The 25008-nt window shown below is 46.2% G+C and overlaps 1 protein-coding gene and 1 long non-coding RNA gene across 7 annotated transcripts in view; one reads left to right on the forward strand and one right to left on the reverse strand.

Annotated features, from left to right (window-relative positions):
- LOC120920484 overlaps positions 1 to 276 on the forward strand; it is a 55328-nt gene extending 55052 nt beyond the window's left edge. For both annotated transcript variants that reach the window (XR_005744724.1, XR_005744725.1), the window contains exon 5: positions 88 to 276. This is a non-coding gene — a long non-coding RNA (uncharacterized LOC120920484). The remainder of the gene's footprint in view (positions 1 to 87) is intronic.
- LOC120920481 (Fc receptor-like protein 3) overlaps positions 1 to 25008 on the reverse strand; it is a 224045-nt gene that overhangs the window by 181156 nt on the left and 17881 nt on the right. The gene's annotated exons all lie outside the window — the stretch shown is intronic.

Here is a 25008-nt window from a genome sequence, read left to right on the forward strand (position 1 = left end):
AAACTATAATTATACTAACAATTGTGTACAATGCTATATTTATGCAATTATTGAATTAACTGATAAATTATTTTTGTCTCGTTTTAGAGCATTTCATTGTGATGGTCACGTCATAAATCCCCTGATGGAGCCAAAGGATTGGCGAAACTAGTAGGAAAGACTTGACCACTGGCTTGTACTCTAATGTATTGCTCCCACAATATTTGTACACTGCTCCTATGTCCGAACTAAACTCTTTTATCTTTATGTAACCAATAAAACGTTTCTATTTTTGTATATCTGTTTTTGTTTGGTCTCTATCCTGGCACCGCAATAATCCCATACTCCTCCATTCCCTCTTTTTACTTAATTAAGGGATAAGGTGCCGTATTCTTATTTGGACTATCGACCACTAACTACCTACTTTTAAATACATAGATTGTGAGGTTAAAGGACAAAACTTACCTTGGGAGGGGCCACGCAAGATGGCGCCGATCAGCAGCTGAGCGCTGAGACTCCCGCTCCTCTCCAATCCCAACCCCGTGCAGATGGATGTTGGATAAAGGAAGCAGTGACTTAGACCCAGACTCAGACCTGATGCACCCGATGGCCGCGATACATCTGATGATGATGACAGGATCTTCTCTTTGAGCCTTTGACTGTACGTGTGGAGCGGGTAGTGCCTCTGAAGATTTTAGTCGCTGCCGAAATCACGGACGTTTCTCTCAAGTTACCTGTGCGGAAACCGGGTCTGTGATCTACACTTAGGCTCCGTTTAGTGATCCGTGGAGTGTTCTGATTCTGGACCCAGTACGGAGGTACGGAAGTACGGTGGGGGAACCGTTGACCTGACCTGATAACCTGACAACCTGCACTGCAAAAGCACTTACCGGAGGTCCCGACATCGGCCCGACACCGAGCGGCGTGTATCGAAGGAAGGAGGGAGGCGAAAGCCCGCCTGCTGAAAGGAAGCGTGTGAGGTGTCCGGGAGGGAAGCTCAGAGAGATAGCAGAGCCAGACCTATTACATCGCAGCCTGAGGTCTCCGAGGCGGGAGCCTGGGAGGTCACGCTCGCCTCGTTCTTGCTGGGCGAGTTGCGCTGGTTCGGGCTGTGCCACTTGAAGCTACCTGAAGCCACCTGAAGCCTTGGAACTGCTCCAGAGTGAGTGAGACCGCTGGAGTACGGGTCCCTCAAGAGCCTCAGGAACCCCTCAAGAACCCCACGATCTTACGGTAGGAGTAATCTGTAACACTCAGTAACACCTACGATAAATCATTGAAATCACTGAAAGTTTTTCCATGCGGGATTGGCTTACTGGCTTGCTGGTAAAAGGGGTCTTATTGCGGGACTATGAAAATTACCCCTTAAAGCGCATATAAACTGCATATAAGTTGTGAATTAGAATATAATCACTAGTTTTATTTTGAACCGGAGAAAGTGGACTGAGACACATGCCTATCCCCTGGTTAGCAGCAGAGAATATAATATATAATTAAGGGGTACTGTGAAATATTCAAATCTTAAGAGGCTCAGGACAATTACCCATACCAATATCAATATAATACCCCAATGAGCATTCTCCAGTAAGAAGCAAGAAATTAAGCTAATCAGCTAGAAATTAAGCTAATCAGGGATAGGGGCATAGAATTGAAAATATCGTGTATTACAGAGAATGATTAGACTTTTTTTTTCTCCTCAGTAAGACCCCTGTATTTGATAAACCTTACAGGAAAAGGAACTAACCAAATACGAACTGGATATCTGAACCTAAACTAACCCCCCTGGGTTGTTCTCCTTTTTTTTTTTTTTTAAGATCCCTGCACTTGATAAACTTTTCCCTGCAGGAAAAAGAATTTAAATACGAACTGGACTTTTGAATTTAAAATTGCTCCCCCCTCTTTTTATCCCCCCCCCCCCTTTTTGTTTCTTTTTTTTTTTTGGCACATACACGTACCACAAAGGTATTTTTTTGGGCATAACTAGGGGTTTAAGTGTTTAAGTGTTGTTATAATTGTATAGTTGTGTAATTATATAACTGTATAATGTTTTTGTTTTTTTTTCTTTTCTTTTTTTCTTTTTGGGTAAGGGTATTGGATAAATAAGTAGTAGTGACACCTGATACTACAGTAGGCATTGCAGTAGGCAATACCGTATAATACAAGATTGGATATAAAGGTAAACACATGACAAACACATAATAAAATAGATATATATAGATAAGTACACTTTGAGATTAAATAAATTCACTAATCAATTAAGGGAAGGGGAGCAAGGGGAGAGAGGGAGAAGAAGGGAGGGAGGAGGGGAAGAGAGGAAGGGGAAAAAACAGGAGAGAGAAAGAAAAAAGAAAAAAAAGGAAAGAAACTAACAACTAATAACTAAATATTAGATCATGAAGCTAAGGAATAAAACAATGGTGAAGAAAGGTCCAAAGGTTACAGAAAGTGGGAAAGGGAACTCTATAATGTCGTATATGGTACAGGATAAAGTAGATCAAAGGGTAGAACAGGAGGTGGAGGAGATTGAAGAATCAGCCCCCCCATTGGAGAGTTCAACAGTTGGAAACTCTAATGGGGAGGAAATAAAACAACAGCAAACACCGGAGGTGGAGAATAGAAAAGGAATGGATAATTCCCAAATGCCTTCTACCAAACAAGACATGGCTGAGCTGATGAAATGAAGAATCGGAGGCGCAATTAGGTGAACACCAAAAAGCTGTCTTGGAATTACAGGAAAGAGTTGATGGGGACTGAATAGAAATGAGGAACCTCAGATATAAGCTGGAGGACCAAGAAAATAGAAGTAGACAAAGTAATTTAAGGGTCCGAGGCTTACTAGAATCGGTAGAAAATAAAGATCTAGAAGATGTGATTCGGGAAATATTTAATAAAATAAGGGAAAAAAAAGCAAAATCGCCATTAGCCTTTGATAGAATACACAGAGTACAGAAATCCATGAAAGCCCCTTCTGAAACATCAAGAGACGTAATAGTAAGATTCTCCCAATATAAGGATAAACAACAAGTTCAATACGGCATGAGAAATACTAAAGATATTGAATATGGAGGATCAAGGCTGCTTCTCTTTACGGATCTTTCACAAGAAACATTGGCGTGAAGAAGAGCCCTGAAACCCTTGATTAATTAGCTACAAGAGAAAAAGATTTATTACAGATGGGGATTCCCGGCATGTTTAACAGCTAAAAATCTAGGGATATCAGCTGTCCTGCGATTCCCAGACGATCTGAAAGAATTTTGTACCAAGATGGAATTGCCATATATTAATATAGAAAATTGGGGAAAAAAACGCAAGAATGGGGAAAGCTCAGGAACCAGTCATGGAATAAAGTATAATGAAAATAGGGAAGAGAATAAACAAAAGGGTAGCAGATAGGTAGAGTCTGGGTCATTAAGAGAGATCTGCATGGGGCGGGGGGAGGATTTGGCGGTGCCCGCCTGGGCCCTTGGGTCCATCCCTATATGGGAGAGGGGGCCGTGGGCACAGGCTGGCATCTACAGGACCCCCTAGGAAGGTCTGGCCATGTCTGGGGGCTAGCAACAGGCCCCGGCTTGGCTGACCAAAACATTGTTTTTCAAGGGGGGGGGGGGGGGGGGGGAGGGGGGAAGGGAAAGGGATTACTTGTGATGTTTAATTATGTTTGTTATTGTCTGGGTACACTGAATGGTCCATCCTACAGAAATCGTTATACAAAAGGATATAAACTCTGTGATGTATATATGAAAGATGCACTTTTGAGGGGGGGGGGAAGTAAAGAGCATATACTGGATTTCCTCTGAGAAATGGCACCCTTAAAAATTGTTACATATAATGTTAGAGGGTTAAATAGTCCTTCCAAGAGCTATCAAATACTGCAAGAACTGAAAAACTGTATCAAATAATGTTTTTTTTTACAGGAGACTCATTTTAGAGTTGAAAATATGTTTATTAGAATTTTAACAAGTTATACATGAACAGCATAAGGTGTCACAGTCAGGGTACAGTCATGAATACGTAGTGGTGGAGAGTCAGCCCAATGGCTATCGCCCACAGCAGGACTCCCACCAGCATATAACTCAACAGGAACAATTATGACAAGAACCCGAAACAAAAAATTGTGAGCGGCCAAAATGGCCTCTTGGTAGGTGACAACATTGTAACCAGAGTCTCCAGGAAGGAAACAATAAAATCAACAGAAAAAAAAAATGACGCATAGGACAAAAAAGAACCAAGGCCGAAAAAAAAACAAAAACAAAAAAACAAACAAAAAAAAACACAAAAATAGGGGGGGGGGGGTAAGAATCAGGGGCATGAGAGGGCGGAGAGGAAGGGGGAAGGAGAGAAGAAAGAGAGAGAATATAAGGAAAGGAGGAGAGAGGAAAGAAAACCAGAGGGGGATCATGGGGGAGTGTGAGAGTTGCTGAGGGGGCAAATGGGAGAAACAATGTGAATAAGGTGGGAGGGGGGACCTAGTTTATCTAAGGGGGTGACACAGACGTAGGCAGTCGAAGACCAAAGTCAACGGCGCCGCCCTCTGTTCCGCTTTTGCTAGTTCCGTGTGACCGCGTGCTAGTGAAGGTTTGGTTACAGCCGATTCGTGCTTTTCAGTCTCCGCGTTTTGACAGTAGGTATTCTCGGGTTCAGTGCGTTTGCTTGGGGTTTGCAGTTGGCATTCGGGCACAGGCTTTCAGCACGTTTCCGCGTACTGTGCGCTCGTATCTGTGTGTCCTGCGGGCTTAGCAGGTTGTGCTGGATTTGGGGGTGCTTTCTGTTGGAGTGTGTTCTTGACTGACCAGCCGGCCGGTTTGAATCCATGATGGAGCAGCAGCGTCGATTCTCGCGAATTGGTGCTGGTTATGGGATTGCTTATGGCCATGTCCAGCGAACCTGTTTATTGGCCAGGAACAGTGGGAGGAGGCGTTTCTGGACCAAGAATTGGTTGCGCCAGCGTGACCAGTTTTCTCATATGCCTCTGCTTAGGGAACTCCAGGAGAATAATCCTGATGATTTTCGGAATTTTCTCCGCATGACGGACCCCGTATTCAACCGTCTGCTGGAACTTCTGTCCCCCTATATCACGAGGCAGGACACTGTGATGCGCGATGCCATCACGGCCGAGCAGAGGCTTATTGCCACGTTGCGGTACCTGGCGACTGGGAGGAGCCTGCAGGACCTCAAGTTCTCGACAGGCATCTCTCCCCAGTCACTTGGGGTCATCATACCGGAGACGTGTACTGCCATCATACATGTTCTGCAGGAGGAGTATATTAAGGTAAGTTCCCTAATTTTAACATCACAATGTTTATTTTTTAAATGTGTGAGAAAGTCAATTATTTTTTTCTTCCCTAATAACCATGAGATTGTAATCTGCTGTGTGTGGGATGTTCCCTTTTCTCCCCATGCATGTTGTTAACCTTTACATGTTTGTTTTGGGCCTACCTGCATATTTTGTCCTTACCCACCATAAACCTGTCCAGCATGCTTACCTAGGCCCCAACACACCTAGCCAAATTTTTGGTTATTTTTTGGCTAATCCATTGTAGCTCTGCCCCTCCCCCCCTCCTCCCCCCCGAAAATATTTTCTTGCTCGATCATCAGAGGGATGTGGAGTCTGATAATTAAGTGGGCCTATATTTTTGGAAATAAATACTCACTTCACAATGCTTGTAGGAAATGTGAATCCTGTTGTTGATGTTGCACAATGATGGTTTTTGTATTTTGTTTGCAATGTTTATGTGCCAAAGTAATAAATCTCTTTTTTTGTTTGTCCCCACAGCTACCCTCCACACCACAGGAATGGCAGTCTGTGGCTTCCCAATTTGCCCAGCGTTGTGATTTTCTGAACTGCGGTGGAGCAATAGATGGGAAGCACGTCCGCATTGTGCCCCCACCCCACTCGGGGTCCTACTATTATAACTACAAGGGTTTTCATAGTATCGTGTTGATGGCGGTGGTGTCGGCACAGTATGAGTTTCTCTATGTGGACGTGGGGAAGAACGGCCGGCTGTCAGATGGGGGAGTGTTCTCGCAGACAGAATTCTACGATCGTCTCCAAACTGGTGGTCTGGCACTGCCACCAGATGAAGATAATGTGGAAGGACTTCCGTTTGTGTTCCTAGCGGACGAAGCTTTCGGGCTTGGACCTCACCTAATGAGGCCATTTCCCCAGAGGACCCTCACCTTACAGAGGAAGGTGTTCAATTATCGGTTGTCCAGGGCTCGGAGGGTAGTCGAGAATGCCTTTGGGATCCTCACCAACCGGTTCCGCCTTTTCCTGACAGCGATACATCTGGCGGAATATAAATTGAACACCATTGTATTTGCCTGCTGCATTTTGCACAACTTTTTACGCAGGCACTCCCAGACGTACCTACCCGACAGCGTTTCTGAGGCAAGACTACTCTCAGATCCTCTCCCTGGGCTGGACACTGGTCGCGCTGGCTTGGCCCCCCTATCTGCTCGTGAGGTACGCGACAAATATGTTGAGTACTTCATGGGTCGGGGGGCCATTGCTATGCCAGATCATATTTCTTTCTAATTCGGCCCCCAAAAGAAAGGAATATTCACAGAACTAATAAATAATTAGACCATTGGACTTTATACAGTTGTTTGTCATTACTGCTTTTTCTATTTTTATCTGTCTTCCTGGTTAGCCACAAAAATAGTGCACTTCTAGTGCCAAATGTATGGTTCAGGTTTTAGTAAATAAACACAATTGCACATTATTCACTCATCTCCAAACTGGGTATTCAGCATCTTAAATAATCAAGCCACTCCTTGTAATGATTTTCTAAAATATTTTTTTATTGTCAGCTTTTTCCTTTTTATTTTTTTTTTAGGAATATTTTTATTAATAAACATGCCAACATTTTTAGTTTGCAAGGCTTTTTTTTTTTTTGTTTTTTTTTTTCGTATCAATTTTTTTGTTTTTTTGGTCCAAACCATTTTGGAATTTTTTTTTTGGTGTTCACAAACAATGTAGTACAATTGTACCATTTTTCACAAAAATATTGTATTTACCAAGTGTAAACGTAACCAAATCTTTTTGGTGTCCTAAAATTTTTTTTGTTTTTTTTAGAAAAAATATTTGTGCAGATTTTTGACCTTTTGGATTTTTTCATTATTTTTGTGGGTAATTTTTTGAGAAAATATTGCTCACATTTTTAAAAGATATTTGTTCACCCAATAAAACTTATTTTTTTTTTTTCAATATTTTATAAGATTTTTTTTTCAATTTTTTTTAAAAATGTTTAATATTTTTTTTTTTTGTTTTTTTGGAACTCCAAAAAAAAGATTGATCTCATTTTTTGGATAGATGTGTTAACCAATCTTTTTTTTGTTAACTAATTTTTTTTGTTTTTATTTAATTTTATATTTTTTTTTGTACTTTTTCTGTTTTGAACAAGATTGGAAGCCATTTTGAAAATACCAAAAACTAAAAACACAAATGTGTCACTTTTGCATTCCCAAAAACAGTCATGGTGTGAGGTCACACCGGAACACGCCAAAATTTGAAGATGCACACATTCAGTGCAATTCGCCAAATGTCAGTTCTACAACATAGAAAGACTTTAAAATGGCGACATGTGCTATCTGCCATCATGGGTGAACAATGTCTGGGTTTTGTGGGAGCAAACCCTTCCTCGAAAACTAATTGACAATCGAGGAGGGGGTTGTACCCACAAAGCACAGATATTCTATATTCTGTGATGGCAGATAGCACATGTTGACACACTGGGCCTGATTTACCAAGCCTTTACTCCATGACTCATGGAGTAAAAGCAGGAGTAGCAGCCGTTTGGCCATTTACTAAAGAAATACGCTGCTAGTGCAGTGTATTTCCCTAGTTACTAATGTGCTCCGTGCGCCCAGGAGAGGGTGCATTGTGCACCAGTACAGACCTGGCGCACTGCACATTGAAATGTAAATTGCGGGGGTTCGGGCGGGAGTTTATTAGGGGGGGAGGTGGGGGGATGCAGGGGAAGTGAAGTGACATGTGTTTTGGGGTGATCATGGGTTGGGTGGACATCATGTTCGCCAGGGTGTCAGAGGAAGAGAAGTGGGAGCCAGACGAGCCATAGCATGTATACTTATCAAAAGTGTCGTTGTCAAGAGCCAGCATCTCCTCCATTCTCATGGTATCGTTCATAATAGAGACCAGCGTGACAATGTAGGGAGTAGCGGTCCGACTTCCAGTAGGAAGGTATGAGCTGTCTTGCTGAAGACATGAAAAAACGGAGGAGGCTCCGCCTCTGCGATTTAACAGAACCAGGCAGGATAGAGAGAAGAGCAATTTTAGGTGAGGGAACCAGTGATTTATCGTAGACTTTGTTGTAACATTCAAATACCTGAGACCAGAAGGGCCGGATCCTCTCACAATCCCACCAGACATGTAGATAAGTCCCCACAGCAGCGGAACATCGCCAACAGGATGCCGGGGTGGACGGAAATATTTTGTGCAACATGGAGGGAACCCTGTACCATCTTGACAGAATCTTGTAGTTTTTTTCCTGTGCGTAGCAGGAGATCGTGGACTTGTGAGTAAAGTAAAACGAAGTCTGCCAGTCTGCCTGCCGGATGTCCTCACCCAGGTCTGCAGACCACATCCTAGTGTAAGAGGGTAGCTCGGTGTGCGTGAGTGTTTGCAGTAGGTTATATATGGCCGAGAGTAGGTGCCTGGGCGTCTCCGAGAGGGAGCACAATCGTTCAAACTCCGTGAGAGGGCGGTGTACCTGAGAGGAGGAATGTAAGTGCTTTGTAAGTGTGGACAAGTGCAGTGTAGTGAGCCAGTCATGGGCGCCTGCCGGAGTCGCTGGCGACCCCAGCGTAGGATGCACAAAGGAGCGTGCCTGGGGCCATTCAGTCCTTTTGAAGGGGCCTAACGAAGATACACCAAAGCCTTGGGGGAAGGAGGGATTGTCGAATAGGGAAGATAACGGAGAGGGGTCGGAGGACAGTAGGGAACATAACCCCCTGTTGTACCATAATCTGAGAGAAGCCAGAGTAAGCGGGGAGGGGGGAGGTATGTGTGTCAGTTCAGTTCTATATCCCCATAGGAGTGCTCGTAGGTCAACGTGAGACAAGTCTTGTTCTAGGGCGACGGAGGCCTTCAAGAAAGGACGCGGGAACCACTCCAAGACACGCGCAATATGCGCGGCCTTGTAGTAGGTCTCGAAGTCAGGAATGCCAGCTCCGCCCCGCAGCTTCGGGCGGGTGAGCACATTGTACTTCACTCTAGATAGCCCCCGCCGCCACAGGAATCTGATGGCGAGGGAGCGTAAGGAGTTGAAGAAGGACTTGGGGATTAAGACGGGAACCGTTTGAAGGAGATACAGGAGTTTGGGTAGAGTGTCCATCTTCAGGGTGTTGATCCTCCCGAACCACGGCAGGGAAGTCCCCCCCCACTCCTCCAAGTCCTTCCGCAAACGTGAAAGCAGGGGAACATAGTTCAAAGAAAAAAGGTTGGAAAGACTAGGAGGGATAAGGACGCCAAGGTATGAGATTCCCCTCGTCTGCCATTTAAAAGAAAAATTGGCTTTGAGCCTAGTCATCGTAGCGGCAGGGAGGGAAACGTTGAGAGCCTCAGTCTTGGACAGATTGAGTTTGAAGTTGCTAAATGTGCCAAAGCGACGGAATTCCGCGAAGAGGGATGGTAGGGAGGTATGGGGGTCCTGTAGGTATACCAAAAGGTCGTCAGCATAGAGGGATAGTTTGTAATGGGAGGAAGGTGTTTGGATACCGCGGATGGAGACATTTTGTCTGATGGCGCAAGCTAAGTGTTCTATTACAATGACAAATAAGAGTGGGGATAGGGGGCAGCCCTGCCGGGTACCATTGGAGATGTCAAAGGGCGCAGAAGTAGAACCATCCACCAAGACTGAAGCTGAGGGCTGCGAGTAAAGGGACATCACCTTGGAAATAAAGGGCGTCCCCAGGCCCAATTGTTCCAATGAGAGTCGAAGAAATCCCCAGCTGACCCGATCGAATGCCTTTTCGGCGTCGAAAGAGAGGAGACAAGCCCTCAGCCCTTTGCGTTGGATGTAAGAGATTAAGTGGATCGTTTTGGTGGTATTGTCCCTCGCCTCGCGGCCCGGGACAAATCCCACCTGGTCGTTGTGGATTACATTTGGGAGTAGAGGAGACAAACGATTAGCCAGGACCTTCGCAAACAACTTTAGATCCACGTTGAGCAGGGATATAGGTCTGTAGCTGCTGCATTGCGAGGGGTCTTTGCCTTGCTTGGGTAATACAGAGATGTTAGCGGATAACAACGCCTTGGGCGGTGCGGGGGTGTCATTCATTGTATTAAAGGCCTTAGCCATCAACGGGGATAAAAGTGGGGCAAAGGTCTTGTAGAAACGTGGAGTGTATCCATCCGGGCCAGGGCATTTGCCCACCTGCAAACTTTTGATGGCACCGAAAAACTCGGACGTATCGAGGGGTTTATCTAGCTCAACCACATCCGACGCATCAACAGGGGGTAGCGCCGTCTCGGCAATATAATCTCGCATGTCATCACCCGAAGGTGTATAACACCTGGTCGGGTCTACGGACTGCAGATTATAGAGTCGCGAATAGTATCCCCGGAAGGCGGAGGATATACCATCCGGGTTGTACGATCTAGTTTGATCAGGGTGTGAAATAAAGCTAATGGAGCGGCGAGGTGTCCTGGGGTGCAGGACCCGTGCCAAGTGTTTACCACATTTATTGGCAAGTGAGTAATGGAAGTTGCGCGCCTTATCTCGAGCTATCAAGGAATGGGAGTCAAGAAGCTGAAGGAGATCCCTACGAGCATTCGATAAGCGGACAAAAATGGCGGGGTCTAGGTTACGTTTGTGTAGAGGCTCTAGTTCCGCAATGGTGGAGAGGAGACGGCGAATGTCACTCGATCGCATTTTCTTTAGGCGTGAGCCATGTTGGATGAGCACGCCTCTGATCACACATTTAAAGGCTTCCCATTGGATGAGAGGGGGGGTAGTGTCCGAGGAGTGATCCGAGACGAAATGACGGATAGCGGCAGAAACTTCAGCCACACATACAGAATCCCGCAGCAAATTATCATTAAGCCTCCAGTGTGCACCCCTACGTGAAGTGGGGGGGCGTGCAAGGGTCAAGTAGACCGGGGCATGGTCCGACCAGAGCAATTGACCCAAGGACGTTTGTAAAGGGGAATCTAGCAGTGACTGGGATATCAGGAAATGGTCTAGCCTACTATATGAGTTGTGTGCTGCAGAGTAATGACTGTAATCCTTGTCTGTGGGATGCTGGACACGCCAGACATCCACCAGATGGAAGGAATGTAGGAGAGTCCTGATGCGTGTTAGTGTAGAGTGTGGGATAGAGGACTTACCCGAGGATGTATCTGCAGACGGGGACATAACGGCGTTGAGATCTCCCCCAATGATGTAGCAGGGGCCCCCAAAAGAGGATAGTCTGGTGAGGACCGATGAGAGGAACCGGGCCTGACCCACATTTGGAACATATATGTTGGCCACTGTGAAAAGAAAGTTGTTTAGTTTCAGTTTGAGAAAAATGAATCGTCCATTAGTATCAATAAGGGTGTCTAGGACCTCAGGTTTAAAGGATTTATGGAAAGCTATGGATACACCCTTAGACTTCGCTTGGGGATTAGTACTATGGAACCATTGTGAATAGTACCTGTTACGAAGAACCGGCACTGAATCAGTACGGAAATGCGTTTCCTGGAGTAGCAAGATGTCAGAACGCTTTTTATGAAAATGAAAAAGGACCTGACTCCGCTTCTCAGGTGTGTTGAATCCCCTACAGTTAAAAGACGCTAAGGCTATCGGGCAAACAGAAGTCATATTATTGGCAGGCATGAGTGGTGGGAATACAGAGAAAAGGCACGGGTATAGGTAATATCAAGCATCAGCAACTCTCGAAGATAGAAATAGCGCCAGAAAGAGCCTGGAGGAGAAAAGGAAGGAAGGAAGATAGGAATAAGAGCAAAAGAGAGGAGAGGCGGGGAAAGACAGGGGGGAGGGTAAGAGCGGGTGGTAACAACAAACAAAAAGACATAAAAAAAATAAAAAGACATGTGTTGGGTATGGACCCCATCCGCACCACTCTTGTCACTAAGTGAAGGTAGCAGGAGACAGCTAGGTAGAGGTGGTGGGGAGGGAGACCACAACAGCCAATTAAGTAATGAGAAAAAAAAATTAGCAATAACAAAAAAGGCCACTGGGTGGCTCCAGAAGGCTACGCAAAAAAAAAGGAAAAAGAAAAAAAAACATACAGCATGGCTAGTAGCCATGAGCCAAACGGCATCCATAGTGACGCCGTAAGAAAAAAAAAACCCTCAAAAAAAGTAAGGGGGGGGGGGGGCGCGGTGAGATCACTCCAAGTAGGGCGGTCACCCCGGCCCCCAACTCCACGGGAGAACAATCATGGAGCAAAACCAACACGTGTTACAAAAAATAGCGGTACAAAGAACGGAAGGGAAGAAAAAAAAAAACGAGTTGGTTAAGCACGTGAAGTAGGAAACCAAACAGACTATTTAGGCAAAAACAACAGTGAAATGAAATTACGATGAGAGAGAACACAATGGTGATACAGCAGCAGAGTGAAAACATGTCATCAAAAGTCATATAATTGAAGATACTTAGGAACAATCTGCGAGTGTCTCCCGGTCTGGAACATAGAGCCCGAACCACCTGAAAAGAGAATTAAGGTCGTAACAATAACATCAACATTAAGGCAGTCCGGGACTCAAGAGGGGCAAGCCCAACAGGCAAAATAGTGTCCGAGGGAGCGGTAGGTTGAGCCCCCAAGAATGAAAAAACAAAATGAAAAAATAAAATAAAGCGTGTATGATGAGGAGGCTTCAACCTGGTGTCATCTCCGGGGGGAAACCCCCGGGAAGGCAGGGCAAGTGGCGTGGTTAGATCGGCCAGAGTGCATTCAATCCTCAGAGTCCCGGCGAGGTGGAGGCCTGGGGTTGCGCTTGCGGCCTTGCGTCTGCCACGGAGAGGCAAAGGGTAAACCTGGAGTGGTCGGCATGAATGGCCAATCTGGGAGAGATACTTGTGGGAGACCCAGGGTGCTGAGGAAAGTAGGCAGGTCCCCCAGCGTGCGGAAGATGGCCGTCTTGCCCTCGTGGTGCACACGCAAATGGAACGGGAATCTCCACTGGTATTTCATCTGCTTGGTTATCAACAGTTGGGTAAGTGGTTTCAACGCCTTTCTCATCGTCAGTGTTTGACGTGACAGATCCGGTAGAAGCATCACGGGGGTATTGTTAAACAGTATAGTGTCCTGCGAGCTGGCGGCTCTCATGATGGTTTCTTTGACCTTATAGAAGTGGACCCGGCACAGGGTGTCACGGACGAAGGAGGGGTCTTGGGTCCGCGGGCCAGAGGTTCTGTGGACCCGGTCTAGCTCAATTGGGTTGTCCTTAGGGCATTGCAGTAATTGGTTGAAAATGGCGGTCACAGCAGCCGGCAGGGTTTTGACGTCTACCGTTTCAGGGATTCCGCGAATACGGATATTGTTACGACGGTTACGATTTTCGATATCATCTTGTTGGTACGCCAGTTGCTGTAGCATGACAGTATGGGCGTTCAGGATTTTGTCATGTGACTGCACCGTATTATTAAGACCGTCTGTGGTAGCGTCCAGGTCCTCAAAACGGACGCTCACATCTTTTTTGAAGTCAGAGAGTTCTTTTTTGTAGGTCTTTTCTATCCTTTGGACACAGTGTTCAAAGTCAGCTTTGGTGGGTAAAGATCTGATATAGCTGTGTAGGGAGCGTATTTGTGCCTCCAGGTCCCAACCCTCTCCCGATGCCAAGGAGGCCGTGGAACGGCTTCTGGTGAGCATAAAGTCGGAGTCCCCAGAAAGGGGGGGATGATTGTGCACGCTCGTCTGAGAATGTAGGGACGACTCAGATCGGGCCGGGGATGGGGGTGCCTGCGCCATCTGAGCTTCAGAACGGCGCTGTGATGCGGCTCGGGATCGGGCAAAATAGACCTCTAGATCTCCTCCCTTACGGTCCCCACCGGATCCCTTGTGTGGTTTTTGCTTGTCTTTCCCCATGTGCCGGAGTTTGGGTTGGTTTCCAAAAGAGATATGTCCCGTGGAGTTGGGGGTTTAGGGGGTTATGATAGGGTCCATCTCACTGCTCCATGTGAGAAGTGAATAGGAAGAGTGCAGGGCAGAGAAGGAGAAAGGAGCAGAGTCTGTGGGGGACTAACTGGGCAAAGAAGGTGGCTACTCACTGTGTGGAGACTGGGGCCCAGAAGTCGCTGCTGCAGGCACTGTAGAGAGCGGTGACAGCCATAGGGAACCCCAGACTTGCGGGGAGGAGGTTAGGCCACAGGGTGGAGGAAGGAGCAGGGCACCAGGGACCCCGAGTGCTGGATGCTGGGCGCCGTCTTCCGGGGCTAGGCCGGAGCCGCGGACTATCCTAAAGGTGTCGCCGGGCGTCGGGGGCTCCCCAGCGGGTCCCGGCCGCGGAATAACTTGGCCGCTTCTTCCGGAGGTGCTGCGGATGGTGGAGGAGGAGGGATAGCTGCCCGCCCCGCAGAGCGCAGCACGCAAGCACGGGAGGCGTCGGAGGACTCGTAGGCCCCAAGATGGCGGCGGGCCTCGGCAGCGTGGAGCCGGCTGAAGGCCTGGGAGAAGATGGGTCTAGCCAGACACCGCGGAATACGCTGTGATCCGTGCAGGGGGTGCCCCAAGACAGGTGCAACACTCCAGGAGCCCACCGGAGCAAGGATCGTGGAGGATGGCAGTGGATTATGCCAGGGCTGCTGGAGCTGTGTAGGAACACGTCCGTCCAGGAGCTCTTCCGGACACGCCCCCCGAGACTCATTTTAAGTTGTCCTCTAGGGCTGGATTAAACTCTAGACACTTTCCACTATGGTTTCATGCATATTCACCTAATAAAAGATCTAAAGGTATAGCAATAGGATTTGATAGGAATACCCCTTTTGTGTTAAAAGATATTGAATCAGATTCTGAAGGGAGGTATCTTTTTGTTAAGGGCTCCTTGTTTAATAGAATGTATACCCTAGTCAATGTCTACTGCCCTAATGCACACCCATGTCTCTTTTTTGGAAAAGTGTTGAGTAAGCTGGAAAAGTTTAGAGAGGGGGGTCTGATTATGGCAGGAGATCTCAATTTTGTGTTTGATCCAGCCCTGGATACTCAACCCCTTTCCCTGCGGTCGGAAGGAAGGGCTCTTAAGGTTATTAAAAGAAAATTATACCAACAACAACTAGTAGAAATTTGGAGTATCCTCCACCCTAAAGGAAGGGATTTCACATACTACTCTCAGGTACACTCCACTTATTCGAGAATTGACTATATCTTTTTAGACCACCAACTTATGGAAGGGGTAACAAAAGTGGAGGTAAAGTCATAACCCTCTCGGATCATGCTCCAGTGATGGCCCTATTAGACTAGAAGATGTTCCGGTTAGGCAGAGATCTTGGAGATTGAATGAATCTCTCCTGTATGATCATGGCGTTAGTGATGCATTGGAAAGGGATTTAAATTTATTTTTTGAAGAAAATAATATAGAAAATATTGCACCATCTACACTATGGGAAACTCACAAAGTATTCATGAGAGGGAGATTAATAGCTGAAGGGGCAAAAAGAAGGAAAATCTGGGCAGCGGAAAAAAAACTGATCTTACAAGAAATTCAGGAGCTGGAGCAGGTACATAAAGAGTCAATTGACAGTAATATAATTCAGGAGCTAACAAGAAAACGAGAGGCACTGAAGAATCTGTTGGAACAGGAGACAAAAAGAGTATTCTTAAAAACAGCCAAAAAACGATATGAATTCGGTAATAAGCCAGGGAGATTACTGGCAGAAGCAATTAAACCTAGACAAAATCTGAACTACCGTATTTATCGACGTATATCGCGCACTATTTTCCCCTTAAAATAAGGGGAAAATCGTGGGTGCGCGATATACGCCGATAGCCGCTTCCCGCGCTCAGTTTGAAATCCTGCGCCGACATATACCGAGTGCAGTACACTCGGGTACATTCGGCCAGGCTCGGCTTTGCTCGTGCTCATGCATAAACGTCACAGAGCGTGAGCGCGAGCGACGCAGAGCCTTGCCGAATGTACCCAAGTGTACTGCACTTGGTATATGTCGACGGAGGCATTCGAACTGAGCGCGGGAATCGGGGACTCGACATGAGGCGTGCGCTGGAGAAACCCGGGAGGACACCATCGAGGCCGCAGACGGAAGCCGGACCGGACGATGGACGCTGGGAAGACACCAAAACTGTAAGTAATGCAATCATATAAAATTTTTTTTTACAGGAATTTCGGGGGCACTTTGGGGGTGCGCGGTATACGCGGGAGCGCGTTATACCGCAATAAATACGGTATATAGCAAAAATAAAGGATAAAAGGGGGACCCTGAAACCAGAGGCGTCCCTAGGGGGGGGGCCAGAGGGGGCCCTGACCCCCCCAACATCATGCTGTGCCCCACCATGTGCCCCCCCCCCAAATTTTTTTTTATTTTTTTTTGCAATTTTTGTATTTTGCTCCCCGAGAGGGAGAGCGTCCCCAGTCAGCTCTGCGGGGGATTCCTCCCCCTCCCTCTGCTCGCCGACACTGCATAATGCGAGCACTCACACAACCAGATATTCTTGCCTGGACCGTGTTTAAGTGTGTGCACTGCAGACTGCAGTACACTGTAATCACTGAACTACATTATCTCCATCCCTTCTCTCCCCCCATCTGTCTCCCTCCCCCTCTCCTGTTCTTTCAAAACATTCACAATTTACTTTCACTTTCAGTTAGGCAGATAATATACGGTGCAATTTTCTTTCCTGCATCCACAGATTGCAGGAAAGAAACTTGCATGATTCCCCCATCAACAGACAGTGGTGACAGGGGAATATCCCTCCTGCCCAGCAATTATATTCTCCTGACAAACAGTGATTATCACCAGTGGCTATACAGCAACCACTAGTGATAATTATAAGAGAATCTGCTCATTAATGGTTTAAATCTCAGCCAGTTTCTGCTGAACCAGCTGAGATTTAAACTGTCTATGGCTGGTCTTAGATCTTAGGCAGCCCATACATTGATTAGCACTGTGGAGTGTCGGCTTCCTGGCGGGATCGGGCATGTGGGATTTCAAATACACCCGAGCCCATCTCTATTGGTTGTAGACAGTTGAGCTCCCTGCAGGTTGCAGGTTGCTTAGCAGCAGTGGACCCTTCTCTGACATGCTGATCGGGATGCAATCCAGGTGATGCTCTTAGTCAAATCCTAGTAATAAATATCAGTGATTTTATTGATCAAAGCCCACGCTTTACAGGCATAGAGCCCACATGGCTGCTGATCATACGGTTGATTATATTTATGTGGTTGTACTCTTGATGCTAATAAATACTGTGTTTATTAGATCTGACTGGGAGCATCACCTGGATCACATCCCAGCATGTCAACAGAGAAGGTTATACAGCATTACTGCTGCTAGGTGACCAGCTGGGGGCTCGGCTCTCTATAACCAATAGTGCCAGCCTTCCCCTGCATGCACCCATAATGTCACCAGCACTAGGTCCTAATAGACTGCCGCCGCTGCCAAGGAGACAGATGCCAGACCAGCGCTGTAAATAGCAGGGACAGGACAGCTGGGGATCCCCACTGTGGCAGAACACCAGGGCCCGGTGGCAAGACAACCTTTGCAACAATGATAGTTCTCCCACTGCTTTGGACCCTTATATTTTCTTGGTGTGCTGGTGACATATATCTCTTGTTTTCTGCCACCCTGGGGGGCCCCAGTATAGTAGGAAGGGAGCTCACTGCAGAACATGTGAAAGGGCCCATAGTGGGATCGTAGTAAAGGGCCCCAGGATATATATATATATATATATATATATATATATATATATATATATATATATATATATATATATATATATATATAATTGCATTTTATAGTTGGCCCCCCTACTTTTGTCCCTGTCCCCCCATGTGCCCCCCCTAAATATGAAAGCTGGAGACGCCACTGCCTGAAACATACAAAGAGAGATATCAGTAAAAATGTTCTCGAGTACTATCAATCTTTATATAAAGTAAGCGATAGTAAGGATAAAGAAGAAATACAGAAGAGGAAAGAGAAAGTTGAACAATATCTTAAGAAAATAAAACTATTAGCTATTTCAGAAGAAGAGTCAAACATTAGAATGTGAGATATCTGAGGAGGAAATCCAGCAGGCAATTAAAAATAGCAAAAATGGAAAAAGCCCAGGACCGGATGGGTATACATCCTTGTATTACAAAAAATTTCTTGGAATACTAACACCGCATTTCTATTGTTATATGAACTCCATTGAAGAAGGGATGAAAATACGTAAAGAAGTGCAGCGTCCCACTCAGGACATGTGGGAACTGCAAAAGTATTACTTCTTTGTCATTGCTTTATTGCATGTCATTTTGCATTGCTATACCTGTGGTATCCCTGTTCATAGGCTGGTCAAGTGTGCTTCATACTTCCCACCACAAGATGGGGATAGCACCACTCTGGGATATCTATCCCAGCTCGGGTTATCTGTGGTCAGTTGTTCAGTACAGGAAGAGAGTGTGCAGAGAGAAAGCAGAATGTGAAGGTGAGAGAAGGTCAGTCCAGAGAAGGGACAAATTGGAACTGCTAAAATCAAAGGATAAAAGCCAGTAATTGACAGCAAAGACCTTTGAGTATAAAGGTGAAGGATTTCTTAGCCACCGGCAACCTCACCCATGTCACTGGATTCAAAAGGGACCAGACACAAGTAAGCATTATACTGAACCACAGCCTGAGTCCAGGCCTACTAAAGCCTATTAGCAGTGGATCAGCAGAATTCCTCTATTTACCCAGAGACTGTATTCTAACTGGATGTTTGTACTGCAACCAAAACCAGACACAGTAAAAGTTTGTGAGTTGTATCCTACCACTGTCTACCTCATTCTTCAACATTGCTACTACAACTGGTTGTACCACCATTAACGGTACTGGCGTCACGACAAATACCATCAAGGGACCCAGCCGCCACAAGCACTCTAAACTCCCCTGTCATCACGGGCACCTCAACCACCATCTTGGCTGGCGTTTCACTATCACAGAGCATGCCCCAGAGGATTTCGTGCTGTCTTCCCTTTCACTGTGCGACCGGCCCATGGAGGCTTTCTGCTAACCGTGAGTAAACCGATGAACTGTATTATTGCTGTCATTCATCGGCCCACCGTGCACCTCACGTGTTCCCCTGCGGTTCTGGCTCGTCGCATAAAAATTTGGCGTCACGAACAGGATTTTTTACCCCTGTGCCTTATCTAAAAGACTGTCGCATCAGAATAAGCCCCTTTGCTTTATTGAGAGACTATTTACTTATTGCATGCTGTGTGGGGCCACAGAACTGTTTAAACTGTTTAAAAGTTGCATGGAAGCGTTATCCCAGTTATCAGCATAAAAATCGCAGCATCCAAAGTGAGAAAATCGGACGCTTGTGTGTTAACAAAACTGCTTGCTGTATTTGAATTGACTGTTTCCATTCACTTAAAATGGCTGCCGGAGACCTTCTTGTTCAAAAATTCCTGCGCCATCACTGTGGATAAGTTAGTGACACCCCCTGAAGAGCGGGAAAGTTTGGTGCCACCCATTTATGCAAAATTGTCCAGCCAGCCCGCCTTACCTTTGCTGTGTCAATCCTGGGAGGAGAGTGTGACAAACGCACGCCCCAGAAGTCGCAAGACTTCGCATGCGAGCAAAAGAAGAGAAAATAATCGCATTGCTTGCCGTCCGAGCAGTAATCGCAACCTGTCAGTTGCCTCTACTAACTATAAGGAGCACTGATAGCTGGAACTCTGCCAGAGACCCAAAATCAACATCGCTGCAGCATTGCATTCAGCTGGCATTAAATTCTTAAAGGGCCATACACCCGCAAGACAGCGGTTGCCCATAGCAACACCGCACAAAAAGTGTCTAAAAATGCATTTGACTTACCTAACTAGAACTCACCTGCTGTTACCATGTCTGTGCAGGAAGACGAAGTGCAGCCTGACCTCAGCGGACCCCCTGCATCAGCCGCAGTCAGTCCCAATGCAATACCAACCGCTGCAGCACCAAGCTTAATGCCTTTAATCATGCCTTATTATTTTGGGGCCCCCTGGTTCCCACAATATTCTGGAGAAATTCATACTTTAAGGGACTTTAAAGACAAAATTCTGGCTATGTTCAGATTGTACCCTGTATCCTCAGAGCAACAGATGGAGATTCTTCTTGCGCAATTGGAAGGAACTGCGCTCAGAGAAGTGAAATCTTGGCCGAGCTCGGAGAGAAAGACCATGGAGCAGATTTTTGAACGTCTCTACACCACCTTTGAACCCAGAACCGTGTCAGAGGTCAAAATGAGGTTCTTCAGCAAGAGACAGCAATCTGGTGAGTCACTCAGAGACTTTGCATTATCTTTGCAGGAAGCCCTTAGAGCTGTTGTCCAAGTAGACCCCCGTGAGGCAGAAAATCAGGACAAAACCCTGAAAGAACAATTTATTGAAGGCGTCGATACAGACAATCTAAAGGGCCAACTAAGAATGTTAGCCGCCCAACATCCAAGCGCTACCTTCTTAGATTTCAAAGAACTAGCTATCAGCATACTGGGAAAATGCCCACCAACAGAACCTGTTGGATCTGTTGAAGTACCTGTATCACAGCTGGTTACCCCTGTAAAGTCTTTACCTATAGTCAGTCAGGCAACCCAAGTTCCAGTTCCTGACGCAGTTGCTGCCTTGACGGAGCAAGTCCATTTCCTGACTAAAAGTCTGGAGAAAGTCCACCAAAAATTGGAACAATGGGAGAAACCATTAATGCTAGAGGATGAGAAACTTGTGTCCAGAAGACTCTTCCCCTCTAATTCTAGAGAGACTTATTCCAGAAATTCTGGCGGACGCCCCCTGACCGCACTAGTACCCCTAAGCGGCCTATCTGCACGTACTGTCACAAACCAGGCCATACAGAAGCAACCTGCTGGCAGTTAAAACGGGAAGCCCCCGAGGCCAAGGACCACCCCTCGGGAGGTGAACCAATAGGTCCAAAAGATCCCCACTGGATGCCAAGGTACGTTGGATCCCGTCCTGAAGTGGCACTTCAAATAAATGGAGTTCCTTTTGTTGCCCTAGTTGACACCGGATCCCAAGTCACCACCATCCAACAAGCAGCCTTTGAAAAATACTGGGATCAAAATCAGCTTACCCAGCCTCCAGAATCCTGGCTGAGTCTCATAGCCAGTAACGGCAAACCCATACCAGTCCATGGTTATTGGGAACCTACCATTCAAGTAGGAGGAATTACACTACCTCGACAAGGCCTTATTGTGGTACAAGTCAGAGACAATAACCCTAACCCTCCAATAGTCCTAGGAATGAATGTCCTCAGGAACTGTTATGTTGAGATGCTAGAAGCCTTGCACCAGTTAGTGCCTACTGCCTCTCCTGATTCTAAGAAGGTGATCCAACAAACCATCCGTGTACTAAATGCGCAACAGAGATTCACCAACGAAAAAGGAGAAATTTGCTGTGCCCGCATCCGGGATAAGCAACCTGTGATCCTCAAACCCAACACCGAAACTCTCTTGTGGTGCCGAGCTGTAGTCGGAATCCAAGGTCAAGACTACCAAGCCCTGGTAGAGCCTGTTGTTTTGGAAGACTATCCTCTAGTTAGAGCTGCAAGGAGCCTAGTAACCGTCTCTGAAGGTAAAGTGCCTATACGACTCCTAAACTTGAGTGATAGCAGTGTAATGCCGCATACACACCATCACTTTATGTGATGAAAAAAAACGACATTTTCTGTGAAGTAAAAAACGACGTTTTTGAAACTTCAATTTTCAAAGACGAAGTTGCCTACACACCATCGTTTTTCTCACAATGTTCTAGCAAAGCAAGGTTACGTTCCACCACGTTTGTCCATTGAAGCTCGCTTCATAAGTAGCTTCTTGGCATGCGCGGATGAAAAAACATCGTTTTAAACAACGTTTTTGCTACACACGGTCAATTTCTGTGAAGTAAAAGTTGACGTTTTGAAAAACGACACATAAAATTGAAGCATGCTTCAATTTTTTTTGGTCGTTTTTTAGAAGACATAAAACGACGTTTTCCCCCACACACTGTCAATTTTTCATCACAAACGACCGTGTGTACGCGGCATAACACTAACAAAACACTGTCCTATTGCACAGCTAATCCAAGTCACTTTTCAAGATGTCATCAGTCCACACTACCACAGAGCAAATTACCGAGAGACAGAACCCACCGGACCAAAATGTAAACACATCCTGGTGGAAAGAACTTCATGTGGGAGATGCTTCCACATCAGCAAACCAAATGGAGGGAGTACTAAAAATTGTGAAGGAGCTTCACCGTGCCTTCAGTAAGCATCCCACAGACTATGGAGAAGTGGATATTATCAAGCACTCCATTCCTACAGGTTCACACCCACCGATCAAGGGACGATATCGGCCTATACCACCAACTATGTACCAATCCGTAAAGCAAATGATCCAAGAGATGAAGGACTCCAATGTCATTAGAGACAGCCATAGTCCATGGGCTGCACCTCTAGTCCTTGTACGTAAAAAGGATGGTAACATCAGATTCTGTGTGGATTACAGAAAAATTTACCAAATCACCCACAAGGATGCTTACCCTTTACCACGCATAGAGGAATCTTTGACAGCTTTAGGATCTTCAGCCTACTTCTCTACCCTTGATTTAACCAGTGGATACTGGCAAGTACCCATGGCACCTGAAGATCGTGAGAAGACTGCATTTACTACCCCGATGGGCAGTGCTTTAAGTGGGCCAAAAGAGGTGCCGGTACTCTATTAGGCGCCGGTGCTCCCCCCCCCCCAATACTGAACATGAAAATATATATATTTTACAAACCCTCTCTTAGACGAAACCTAACATTTGATTTTGCTGCTAAAATTACATAAACCAGCTGATGATGTCAGAAACTAAAAAAAGAGAAGATAAAATGGGCACAAAGCATGACAAGGGACAGACACCACAGAAAATAGATAGAATAATGGATGTTATTCATCAGTCTGAGCAGTCCATGTGCAAGCTTGCAACAATAATCATACAATGAACATCTTCCTACTTTTCAAGACAAAACCGAGAAAATAAACATAACAGGAAAATAACAGGGCAAGTCTGCATGGCTGTCTGAAAAGAGCCATGATAAATTGCAGAGTTCCTAATCTCTATAGGAGGAGACGCTGTGAGATGTCATTCCCCATCACCTCTTCATCCTTCTGGTGTAATACACAGGTACCATGCCATGTATATTACAATCCTGTGAGATGTCATTCCCCATCACCTCTCCATCCTTCTGGTGTAATACACAGGTGAGTCCATGCCATGTATATTACAATCATAACCGTTGACATCTCACAGGATTGAGGCATGGTACCTGTGTATTACACCAGAAGGATGGAGAGGTGATGGGGAATGACATCTCAGGCCCCATACACACGACCGAGGAACTCGACGTGCCAAACACATCGAGTTCCTCGTCGAGTTCAGTGTGGAAGCCGCAGAGGAGCTCGCCGGGCCGACTTTCCTCATTGAACAACGAGGAAATAGAGAACATGTTCTCTTTTCGGCCCAACGAGTTCCTCGACGGGTTCCTCGCTGAAAACTGTACACACGACCGAGTTTCTCGGCAGAATACAGCTCCGACCGAGTTTCTGGCTGAATTCTGCCGAGAAACTCGGTCGTGTGTACGGGGCCTCACAGGATTGTAATATATATGGCATGGTACCTGTGTATTACACCAGAAGGATGAAGAGGTGATGGGGAATGACATCTCACAGGATTGTAATATACATGGCATGGTACCTGTGTATTACACCAGAAGGATGAAGAGGTGATGGGGAATGACATCTCACAGCGTCTCCTCCTATAGAGATTAGGAACTCTGCAATTTATCATGGCTCGTTTTAGACAGCCATGCAGACTTGCCCTGTTATTTTCCTTTTATGTTTATTTTCTCGGTTTTGTCTTGAAAAGTAGGAAGATGTTCATTGTATGATTATTGTTGCAAGCTTGCACATGGACTGCTCAGACTGATGAATAACATCCATTATTCTATCTATTTTCTGTGGTGTCTGTCCCTTGTCATGCTTTGTGCCCATTTTATCTTCTCTTTTTTTAGTTTCTGACATCATCAGCTGGTTTATGTAATTTTAGCAGAAAATGCACCAATATATTGCAAACCATAGCTGCTATGGTTTGCAATATATTGGTGCATTTTCTGCTAAAATTACATAAACCAGCTGATGATGTCAAACTAAAAAAAGAAGATAAAATGGGCACAAAGCATGATAAGGGACAGACACCACAGAAAATAGATGGGAGAAGTATAGAATATACATATCAGTCTGTGAGCAGCCATAGCAACAAAACATCACTCACCATTAGTACAGAATCTGTACTTCAGATCCAAAGCAAAGTCCGATGACTGATTTTTCACTTTGCTGCACCGTCCTAGGAGGGCCAGTCACCCGCTCACATCCACCACGCCGCACTGATCGCTCCTCACAGGCGCGCGGAAAGGAGTTGACGTCATCTAACGTGAGGTCAACTCCCTGCCTGCGCCTGCACGTACGGCTCAAGCCGTACTCTGCACACGGCCCGCCCCCCTCCACTAGCTTATGGCCGGCCCAGCCAATGACTATTATGGAGGAGACGGTGCGCGATGTAATTCGCCCAGCGGCCAGCCACTACAATGCTGTAGCTAGCTCTCCGCCCGGGGGCCGGATTAAAAGGTCCGTCGGGCCGTATCATCATATTCCTGGCCTGGGGCTGCGTTCCAGCAGTGGCGTAGCTTGGGTTGTCAGCGCCCGGGGCAAGGCAAGAAATTTGCGCCCCCTCCAACCTGCGGGCTTTCCACTACACACTGACCACTAACCCACACACTGACCACTATCCTGCACACCACTACACTGCACCCTGACCCACCTGACATCTACACGAACCCACCTCACCCCTGCTTCCTGCACTACTCA

The sequence above is a fragment of the Rana temporaria genome, chromosome 13, assembly GCF_905171775.1.
Source record: "Rana temporaria chromosome 13, aRanTem1.1, whole genome shotgun sequence".
In the NCBI taxonomy this organism is placed as follows: domain Eukaryota; kingdom Metazoa; phylum Chordata; class Amphibia; order Anura; family Ranidae; genus Rana; species Rana temporaria.